The sequence below is a fragment of the Pan paniscus genome, chromosome 7, assembly GCF_029289425.2.
Source record: "Pan paniscus chromosome 7, NHGRI_mPanPan1-v2.0_pri, whole genome shotgun sequence".
Lineage (NCBI taxonomy): Eukaryota > Metazoa > Chordata > Mammalia > Primates > Hominidae > Pan > Pan paniscus.
Genome location: NC_073256.2, coordinates 44,912,103 through 44,921,814, shown reverse-complemented (window position 1 = coordinate 44,921,814; position 9,712 = coordinate 44,912,103). Strand labels below are relative to the sequence as shown.

Here is a 9,712-nt window from a genome sequence, read left to right as displayed (position 1 = left end):
ACCCAGCCCTGCGCATGCATCTGTTTTCTACCTCTTAGGACTCACTTCTGCAATAGGTGTCTTGGGGACACAAAGGAAGCCCCAAACCCAGGTGCCTCCACGTGTAAACTCCAAATAAAGCTGCTGAAACATCAACACTCCATACGGGAAACAAGGGAAGACCGCCCCCAAATTTAATTGTTACCGAATTTTTAAAATGTCGATTACAAACACACCATCATTGTGAAAAAAAGAGAAAGAAGAAAGGGGAAGAAGGAAAAAAGAAAAATTCAGGAAAACAGAGAGAAGAAAGTACTCACCCAAATCCCATCGACTAATCGCTTTCTGGGACATGACGTGGGAAGCCGTTTATCCTGTACGTGGATGACATTAAACTATGTTCCTGAGCACACCTCCTACTTCACATCTCCATGTCTTCGTCCAGTCTCCTTGGTCTGATTTATGAGTGACATATGTTTCTCGCAGTCTCTAACTTGTCTTTTAATTTGTTTTTTTCACTCTGTAGAAGCTTAAGGTTTTCATGTAATCAGATTTATCATTCTTACATGGCTTGGGGAGACCTTCACACCAAGATTATTAATCTGTAATTCCCTTATAACTTTTTCTAATTTTCTTATAGGCTTAACTTTACATTTAGAGCTCTAATCCATCTGAAATTTATTTTCCATATGCTGTAAATTATTTAACTTCAATTCTTCCCAATTTTTGTAGCCCATTGACCTAATAATATTAATTTTAAGCCATCCTTTCTACACTGATTTGAAATTGCACCTTTGTCACTCTCTGACCACAAAAATGTGAGTCTGTTTCAGGGCTATCTGCAATACCTCTGTTAGATAACTATTAAAGTTTCTCTTCCTTTGTCTTTTTCAGATGTTAATGGCTAGTTACTCTTCAGATGAACTTAAAAATGGACTTGTCCAAGATTGACCTTGTGTTGGTAATTATTGAAGCTATGTAATACATTAAAGTATTCCTCTAATTTTTTAATATATTTGAAAAATTCCATGCTAAAAGGTTTTTTTTAAGGATTGATTTGTCAAATCCCTTTGCAAATTCTTTTAAGATTTTGGTCAGAAATGAACTCTATTAATAGATCGAGTGCTGTTTCCGGTCATACCCGGAAGCAGGAGTTCAAGCCGCAGCTGGTAGGGATTGGCGGCTGCTGGCCATCTGAGTTTTATTAAAACTGCTCCCCGTGAAGCCAGTCTTCAGCCAGAATGTCCAGCAGAAACAACAACAAGCTGCCCAGCAACCTGACTGCAGTTACAGAATCTGATGAAGCGAGACCCACCACCCTCCATCTAGGAGTTTCTACAGCAGTATAATCACTACACATCCAATATGGAGATTTTCAAATTGCAACCATATAAACCCGGTAAAGAACTAGCAGAGCTGGTGGTGTTTATGGCACAGAACGTCCTAAATATGTGCATCTGAATAATAGGGGAGAGAGAAACTTCAGAAGAGCCTTTACTTTGTTATAGATTAGTTACTGCTACCCAGGGTATCTAAGTAATTTTCCTCAAGTGGTGAAAGATCTTCTGTCCTGTAATCATACTGTATTGGATCCAGATCTTCGAATGACATTTTGCAAAGCTTTGATCTTGCTGAGAAATAAGAATCTCATCAATCCATCAAGCCTGCTAGAACTCTTCTTTGAACTTCTCTGTTGCCATGATAAGCTTCTGCAAAAGACTTTATACACATATATCGTGACTGATATCAAGAATATAAATGCAAAACACAAGAATAAAGTGGATGTAGTATTGTAAAATTTCATGTACACCATGTTGAGAGATAGCAATGCAACTGCAGCCAAGATGTCTTTAGATGTTATGATTGAACTCTACAGAAGGAACATCTGGAATGATACCAAAACTGTCAATGTTATCACAACTGCATGTTTCTCTAAGGTCACCAAGATATTAGTTGTTGCTTTGACATTCTTTCTTGGAAAAGATGAAGATGAAAAACAGGCCAGTGACTCCGAATCTGAGGATGACGGACCAACAGCAAGAGACCTGCTAGCACAGTATGCTACAGGGAAGAAAGTTCCCAAAACAAGAAAAAGTTGGAAAAGGCAATGAAAGTGCTCAAGAAACAAAAGAAGAAGAAAAAAACAGAGGTGTTTAACTTTTTAGCCGTTCACTTGATTCATGATCCCCAAGATTTTGCAGAAAAACTACTAAAGCAGCTTGAGTGCTGTAAGGAGAGGTTGGAAGTGAAGATGATGCTCATGAACCTCATCTCAGATTGGTGGGAATTCATAAGCTCTTCCTCTTCAATTTCTATCACTTTTTGCGAAGGTTTCTGCAGCCCCACCAAAGAGAAGTAACAAAGAACCTTCTGTTTGCTGCACAAGCATCTCATCAGCTAGTACACCCAGCGATTATTCAATCATTGCTTATGACTGTGGCCAACAATTTTGTTAACGACAAGAACTCTGGAGAAGCCATGACAATAGGAATCAATGCTGTAAAAGAGACAACAGCTCAGTGTCCTCTGGCCATGACTGAAAAGCTTCTCCAAGACCTGGCTCAGTATAAAACACACAAGGATAATAATGTAATGATGTCTGCTAGAACTTTGATTCGGCTCTTCCGAACACTGAATCCTCAGATGCTGCAGAAGAAATTCTGGGGTAAGCCTACAGAAGCCTCCATAGAAGCAAGAGTACAAGAATATGGAGAATTAGATGCTAAAGATTACATTCCAGGAGCAGAAGTTCTGGAAGTTGAGAAAGAGGAGAGTGCTGAAAATGATGAAGATGGATGGGAAAGTACCAGTCTCAGTGAGGAGGAGGATGCCGATGGCGAATGGGTTGATGTGCAACACTCTTCCAATGAAGAACAGCAAGAAATTTCCAAGAAGCTGAACAGCATGCCCATGGAGGAGCAGAAAGCCAAAACTGCAGCCGTCAGCACCAGTCGAGTTTTAAGTTAGGAAGACTTCCAGAAAATCCACATGGCGCAAATGAGAAAAGAACTTGACGCTGTCCCCCGGGAAATCCCAGAAGAGGAAATATATTGAAATCGACAGTGATGAAGAGCCGAGGGGTGAATTACTTTCTCTTCCAGACATTGAACGCCTTCATAAAAAGCCAAAGTCTGACAAAGAGACAAGACTAGCAACTGCAATGGCTGGAAAGACAGACCGAAAAGAATTTGTGAGGAAGAAAACCAAAGTGAATCCATTTTCCAGTTCAAAAAGTAAAGAGAAGAAAAAACAGAAGAACTTTATGATGATGTGGTATAGCCAGAACGTCTGGTCAAAAAATAAGCGTTCCTTCTGAGAAAAACAATTGGCGCTGCGAGATGCCTTTTGAAAAGAGAAAAAGAATGAAGTAACTTCCCAGAAAGTTTTCCATTCCAAGAAGAATGCTAAGTTTGTGTCATTACTCTGAAAATTGGTAAATCAAGCATGTTTGTTTACATTAAAAAGTCCAGAAGCACTATATTATGAAAACTGCGGAAAATGTGGCAGCAATTTGGCGTTTTTATTTTGGGGACAGCTAATGATGGGAAATGTTAATGTAAATAGTGGTGGTAGTGTAATATCATTTATCATTCATGCAAAAAAAAGTATTGAGTGCCTATTAATTGTCACTGTAGATACAAAATGACTGAGTTGTAACTACCCCTTCACTCAAGGCATTGACAGCTTAGTTGTGGGGGTGGACACAGACGTGTATTTACAGTGCAGTGTAAATAGTTCTCTAGTAGAGGTAGGTCCACATTTCTATGCAGACACTGAGGCCTTATGGACTAACTCTGTGGGGATGGGGGTTATATATTCCTGTAAAACAAAGCAAAACAGGACAATTGTAACAAGAGTAAGAGGTTCTTACTTGCATATAATAGGCTTACCTGCTGAAAACAGGCCCCTGCTGTACAGATTTTGGGTACATAATTTAGCTCTTTTAGTCAATCCAAAAGATTTAAATGACCCCCTCTTTTTTTTTTTTAATGCCATGTAAAGGCTTTTTGGTTAAGACCTCACTTTTAAAATTGCCTTAAGTGTAAATAGTACCTTTGGAATGTATTTAGTTCATCATTTGAGATGCCTTCATACTGGTTTCCTCAACCTTCCTTCACCCTGTATTATTTTCAGCCCACCGTTTGTCTCAATAAAAGGTTTCTAATGCCAAATAATAAAAAAAATTGAGGGGATTATTGACATATTTATAGAATTGTTTTCCCAGTCAGGACTACGAGATCCCACTTTGTTCTATTTTCCTTTTAGGTGCTCCTTTTAAAAGGTTTTAAACTTTCAAAAAAAAAGTTTTTTATTAATCATATGCTATTTTATTTTATTTTATTTTTATTTTTTTGAGACAAGGTCTCATGCTATCACCCAGGCTGGAGTGCAGTGGTACAATCACAGCTCACTGCAGCCTCAGCCTCCCGGGCTCAAGTGATCATCCCACCTCAGCTTTCCCAGTAGGTGGAACTACAGGTGCCTGCAATCATGTCCATCTATTTTTTTGTGTTTTTTGTAGAGACAGAGTTTTCCTGTGTTGCTCAGGCAAGTCCTGAACTCCTGGTCTTACGGGATCCCCCTGCTTCAGCCTCCCAAACTGCTGGGATTACAGGCATGAGCCACTTTGCCCAGCTTACTATACTTATTTTATTGAAAATAATTAGAAAGTTTCCTTTTCTCTGGTCTTACATAGATGACATTGAAATTACTTTCTTTAAGGAGATGTTATAATTCCCTATGGAAACATTGGGGCCTGATGCTTTTAGGAAGGTCATCTCTGTTTCTATAGGTTGTTACTTTTATTTCTTATTTTATGTTGTTTGTTGTCTGTTTTTTTCTGGATTATATTACCTAATCATTTATTTTATTGGCTCTTGAATTGAATTCCTGCTTCCTAATTGTATTATTCCTAATTCTTGTTTTTTTTGTTTTTGTTTTTTTTGAGACAAAGTCTAGCTTTGTTGCCCAGGCTGGAGTGCAGTGGCACAATCTCGGCTCACTGCAACCTCTGCCTCCTGGATTCAAGTGATTCTTCTGCCTCAGCCTCCCGAGTAGCTGGGATTACAGGCGCCCGCCACCACGCCCGGCTATTTTTTTCTATTTTTTTAGTAGAGACGGGGTTTCACCATGTTGCCCAGGCTGGTCTCAGACTCCTGACCTCGTGATCCACCCGCCTTGGCCTCCCAAAGTGCTGGGATTACAGGCGTGAGCCACTGCGCCTAGCCTCCTAATTCTTGTTTTTTTAACAGCCCCATTGAAATATAATTCACATACTATACAGTTCATCCACTTAAAGTTCAATACAATGTTTTTTATATATTCAGAGTTACGTAACCATCACAGTCACTTTGGAACGCTTTTGTCACACCGCCCACCCCCCCCAACCAATGAAACCCTGTACTCATTGGCAGTCACCCTCATGCTTTCCTAGCTTCTTATATATTTGATACTTATTTCATTCTTTATTAATTTGGGTATTTAAGAATTTTTCCCTGGTCAGATTTGGTTTTTGTATCATTTCTAGTGTGAGAATTTTTTTTTTTTTTTTTTTTTTTTTTTTTTTTTTTTTTTAGGTGTTCTCTGGGGCCTAACTTATGATGCCTTTTGGGGACTATTCCGTATTTGAAAAGAAGATGTAGTTTGTGTTCACAAAATCAGGTTTGATTTAAGTTTTCATATAGTTGATTATTTCCCCCCTTTACATGTCATGGATTTCAAGAGGTAAATTAATATCTCCTACTCCTGTTTCTTTCTTCTTGTGTCTTCATTCCTTATAGTTGATGCACAGATATTCATAACTATCCCTGTTTATCACTATAAAGTGGTCATAATTTTGTCTTCAGTTCAACCTCAATATTAAGATCATGGTTTGGGTTTTTACTATTATTATTGTTGCTTAGTTGTATTAGCCTGATGAAATTTTAATTTTTGTTCAGTTAGTTACCTTTATAACTATATATTTATATAATCCTCCTAATCCTTCTTTTCCTTAGTTTCTTTTAATGTCCAGCAAGGAACAGTAATGAAATTAGTATAATTCCTCTTCTTCCACCTTTATCTCTACTACCCATTTTTTAGTTGATCATATCCTTTTTTTTTTTTTTTGGATAGGTTCTCACTCTGTCACGCAGGCTGGAGTTCAGTGGCAGGATCCCAGCTCACTGCAACCTCCACCTCCCGGGTTCAAGCGATTCTTGTGCCTCTCAGCCTCCTGAGTAGCTGGGATTACAGGTATGTACCACCATGCCCAGCTTTTTTGTATTTTTAGTAATAAAGATGGGGTCTCACCATGTCGGCCAGGCTTGTCTTAACTCCTGACCTCACGTGATCCACCTACCTTGGCCTCCCCCAGTGTTGGGATTACAGACATGAGCCACCACGCCCAGCTGATATCCCCACTTAATATTTACTTTTCTCATTTTAGCTATAGTTGTACTTCTGTTACTTGATTGTGGCAATAGCTACTGGATACAAATACTATTACCTGATTTATTAAGATGATTAATTTTCATAAGAAATAAGGTAATATACTTGCCCTACCAATTACTTTATTTATTTATTTAGAGACAGAGTCTCGTTCTGTCGCCCAGGCTGGAGTGCAGTGGCGTTCGAGACCAGCCTGGGCAACATGGTGAAACCCCATCTGTACGAAAAATACAAAAGGGTGTGGTGGTGCACATCTGTAGTCCCAGCTACCCGGGAGGCTGAGGTGGGAGGATCACCTGAGCTTGGGGTTTAAGGTAGCAGTGAACTGTGATTGCACCACTGCCCTACTGCCCTCCAGTCTGGGTGATGGAGTAAGACTGTCTCAAAAATGAAGTAAATAAATAAAAAGAAAAAAGAAAAACAGAAACGATGCTGTGCTCTGCAAGATGTTTTACTATTAATTAATTTTTGAGCATTGATTCCATAATACCATATCCAATTACAAGTATTTTGCCTGGTTTGGTTGTAATTTTAAAGCAAAAGAGGAGGTACAAACTCAAATGCTTACAGAAGGAAGGGGAGTTAGAAAGTGTAGTTGAGGAGTGACTGTTGAGAGGCATTGTCATCCAATGACCAAATAAACTTGTCTGCAAATAGGTCAGGACTTGGCTGCCAGTGGACAGAAAGAAGTAAGGATGAGAAGAGGGAAGAAGGGGAGAGGAGGAGGGAGAAGTTTCTATTTTCTAGGCTGGGCACAGTGGTGGCTCATGCCTCTAATCCCAACATTTTGGGAGGTGGACGCGGGAGGATCACTTGAGCCCAGGAATTGAAGCTTAGCTTGGGCAACATCTCTACAAAAACTTTTAAAAAGTTAGCTGGGCATGGTAGCAGGTGCCTGTAGTCCCAGCTACTTGGGAGGCTGAGATGAGAGGAGTGGGCCCAAGAGGTTGAGGCTGCAGTGAGCCATGATCAGGCCACTGCATTACAGCCTGGGTGACAGAGCGAGACTGTGTCTCAAAAAGCAATTATCATTATTATATTTTCTTAAACTCACAGGATTCCTAGTGTGGCAGTCCAGCACGTCCTAACCACTTTGCTCTGTGTTACTTAACAACTACATTACCTGATCAGTGAATCTTTTTAGGCATTGGTAAGTTAAGTGTTGGGCAACAAAAGTTTGATATAGATTTGGGCTAACAAATTAACATTTTCAAAGATACTGTAAGAGAGCAAAATGGTGTTTGACAAACTCAAATTATGATGCTTCATTCTGTTAACTCTGCTGGGCGATTTGGTGAATAGAGCAGAAATACATTTCAATTCTGAAAAGAGACAAACGTTGTTCTCCTTACAGTGACTCAGTGATGTGACCTTTGATAGAATGGTATTTAATAATTTGTCACTAGTGAATTCTACCAAACACTGAAGGAAGAAATTGTACCAATTTTGTCCATATTCTTCAATAATACAGGAGAGGAAAATTCATTTTATGAGATCAGCATTACACTAGACAGTGACATTAAAATATAAAAAAATTGTAGATCAATATCCTTCATGAACATCAATGCAAACTACTCAACAAAATACTTGCAAAATACAAAACTTAGCTGGACGTACCCAAATGCCAACTGTGATGTCATTACTTATATTGTACTACAATAAAGTCATACAGTGTAAGTACAATAAAGTAGTACAATGTAAGTAATGACATCACAGTTGGCATTTGGGTAAACCCAGCTAAAGTTTTGTATTTTGCAAGTATTTTGTTAAGTAACTGTACTACTTTGTTGTACTTATATTGCATGACTTGATTGTAGTACAATATAAGTAATGACATCACAGTTGGCTTTTGTGTTCCCCTCCATCAGTGGGTTCTCAAATATTTACTCGAGGGTCATAGGGAACAGTGGTTTTGGGTACACAATATCCTGTATTTGGTCCCTGATTTTAATAATGAAGCTCTTCCAGTACATAAAGACTCCCGTTTATACTTTCTCAAAAATACCCCATCATTGCTGTTCAAAACTTAACGATCGCCCCCTAGTGGTTTCTTAAAATATATTTCTTAAAATACATCTTTTATTTGTAGAGATGGGATCTTGGTTTGTTGCCCAGGCTGATCTCAAGTGATCCTCCCACCTCAGCCTCCCAAAGTGCTGGGATTACAGGCATGAGCCACCGCTCCCCACCATTGCCCTCTAGTGGGAAAGTCCTCGAAGAACTTGTTGCTATTCAGATTACAAAGGAGCATGAGTAGAACATGTGAAAAAACACAAACATTAGTTTTTCCCCTTATACCAGTTTGCCAAATTCCTTTTAGAGGAAACTAAGCTTTGTAGTGCCTTCTCTTTGATACACTGAGCTAGCAAGAGACTTATTAACGTTAAGCCTGTAAAATGGGTGTTTCTTCATTCTAATACAGAGGTAAGAGGTTCCAGTCTGACACCACTATGGAATAAAATGTTGAGGCAAACTCAGTTACAAAATATATTTGGCATCTGAGAACACCTCAAGACTCTGTAGAATCGCTAAGCATTTGATTAATACTAAAAGAGTTGTAATGTTTTGACCTCATGCATAATTACAAAATGAAGCAGGGTCATTTTTCAAGGCTTTTTGAGGGGGAAGAGGAGGTGCATAAAACTCCCTTTTTAACCGCAGTAAGACATACACGCAGAGCTTAAACTATCACCATCTGAACAGATAAGTAAGATACTAAAGTACAGGTGCTCTCAAATACACAAGTAAACTGACTTGATTCTTGACTACCCAGCATATGCCTATCTTTTCCATCTTTCGGGGGGGATTGGTTTTGTTTTTCTGGAAGGGCACAATACTATCTACATTTGAATTTATGTGTGGTAAAGATGCTCAAACAATATTCCCTTAGAAGGGTTTAAATATCACTAAAAATTCTTTATCAGTACTGCATAGCTTTCACATGTGCACAATTTCCTAATTAACGCCTTACTCAAAAAAGTCACACACTGAAAGAACCTGCTTTCCTATCTCTAGCTTTCCGTAGAAGTGTCCCTAACCAGAATAACTCACATTTAAGGTTTAAAAAATTCTCTTCATTTTGAAAGGAAAAGAGTGCATGGACGCATTTTTGTTTGAGTCGGCGTCTCGCTCTGTCACCCAGGCTGGAGTGCAGTGGCGCGATCTCGGCTCACTGCAACTTCTGCCTCCCGGATTCAAGCCAATTCTCCTGCCTCATCTTTTGGAATAGCTGCGATTAGACACGTGCCACCACACCTGGCTGATTTTTGTATTTTTAGTAGAGACGGGGTTTCACCATGTTGGT

At 39.1% G+C, this 9,712-nt stretch overlaps 1 pseudogene; it reads left to right on the top strand.

Moving 5' to 3' along the window:
- The first annotated feature begins 216 nt into the window (after positions 1-216).
- LOC100988838 (protein SDA1 homolog) lies at positions 217-3,472 on the top strand (annotated as a pseudogene).
- The last annotated feature ends 6,240 nt before the right edge of the window (positions 3,473-9,712 follow it).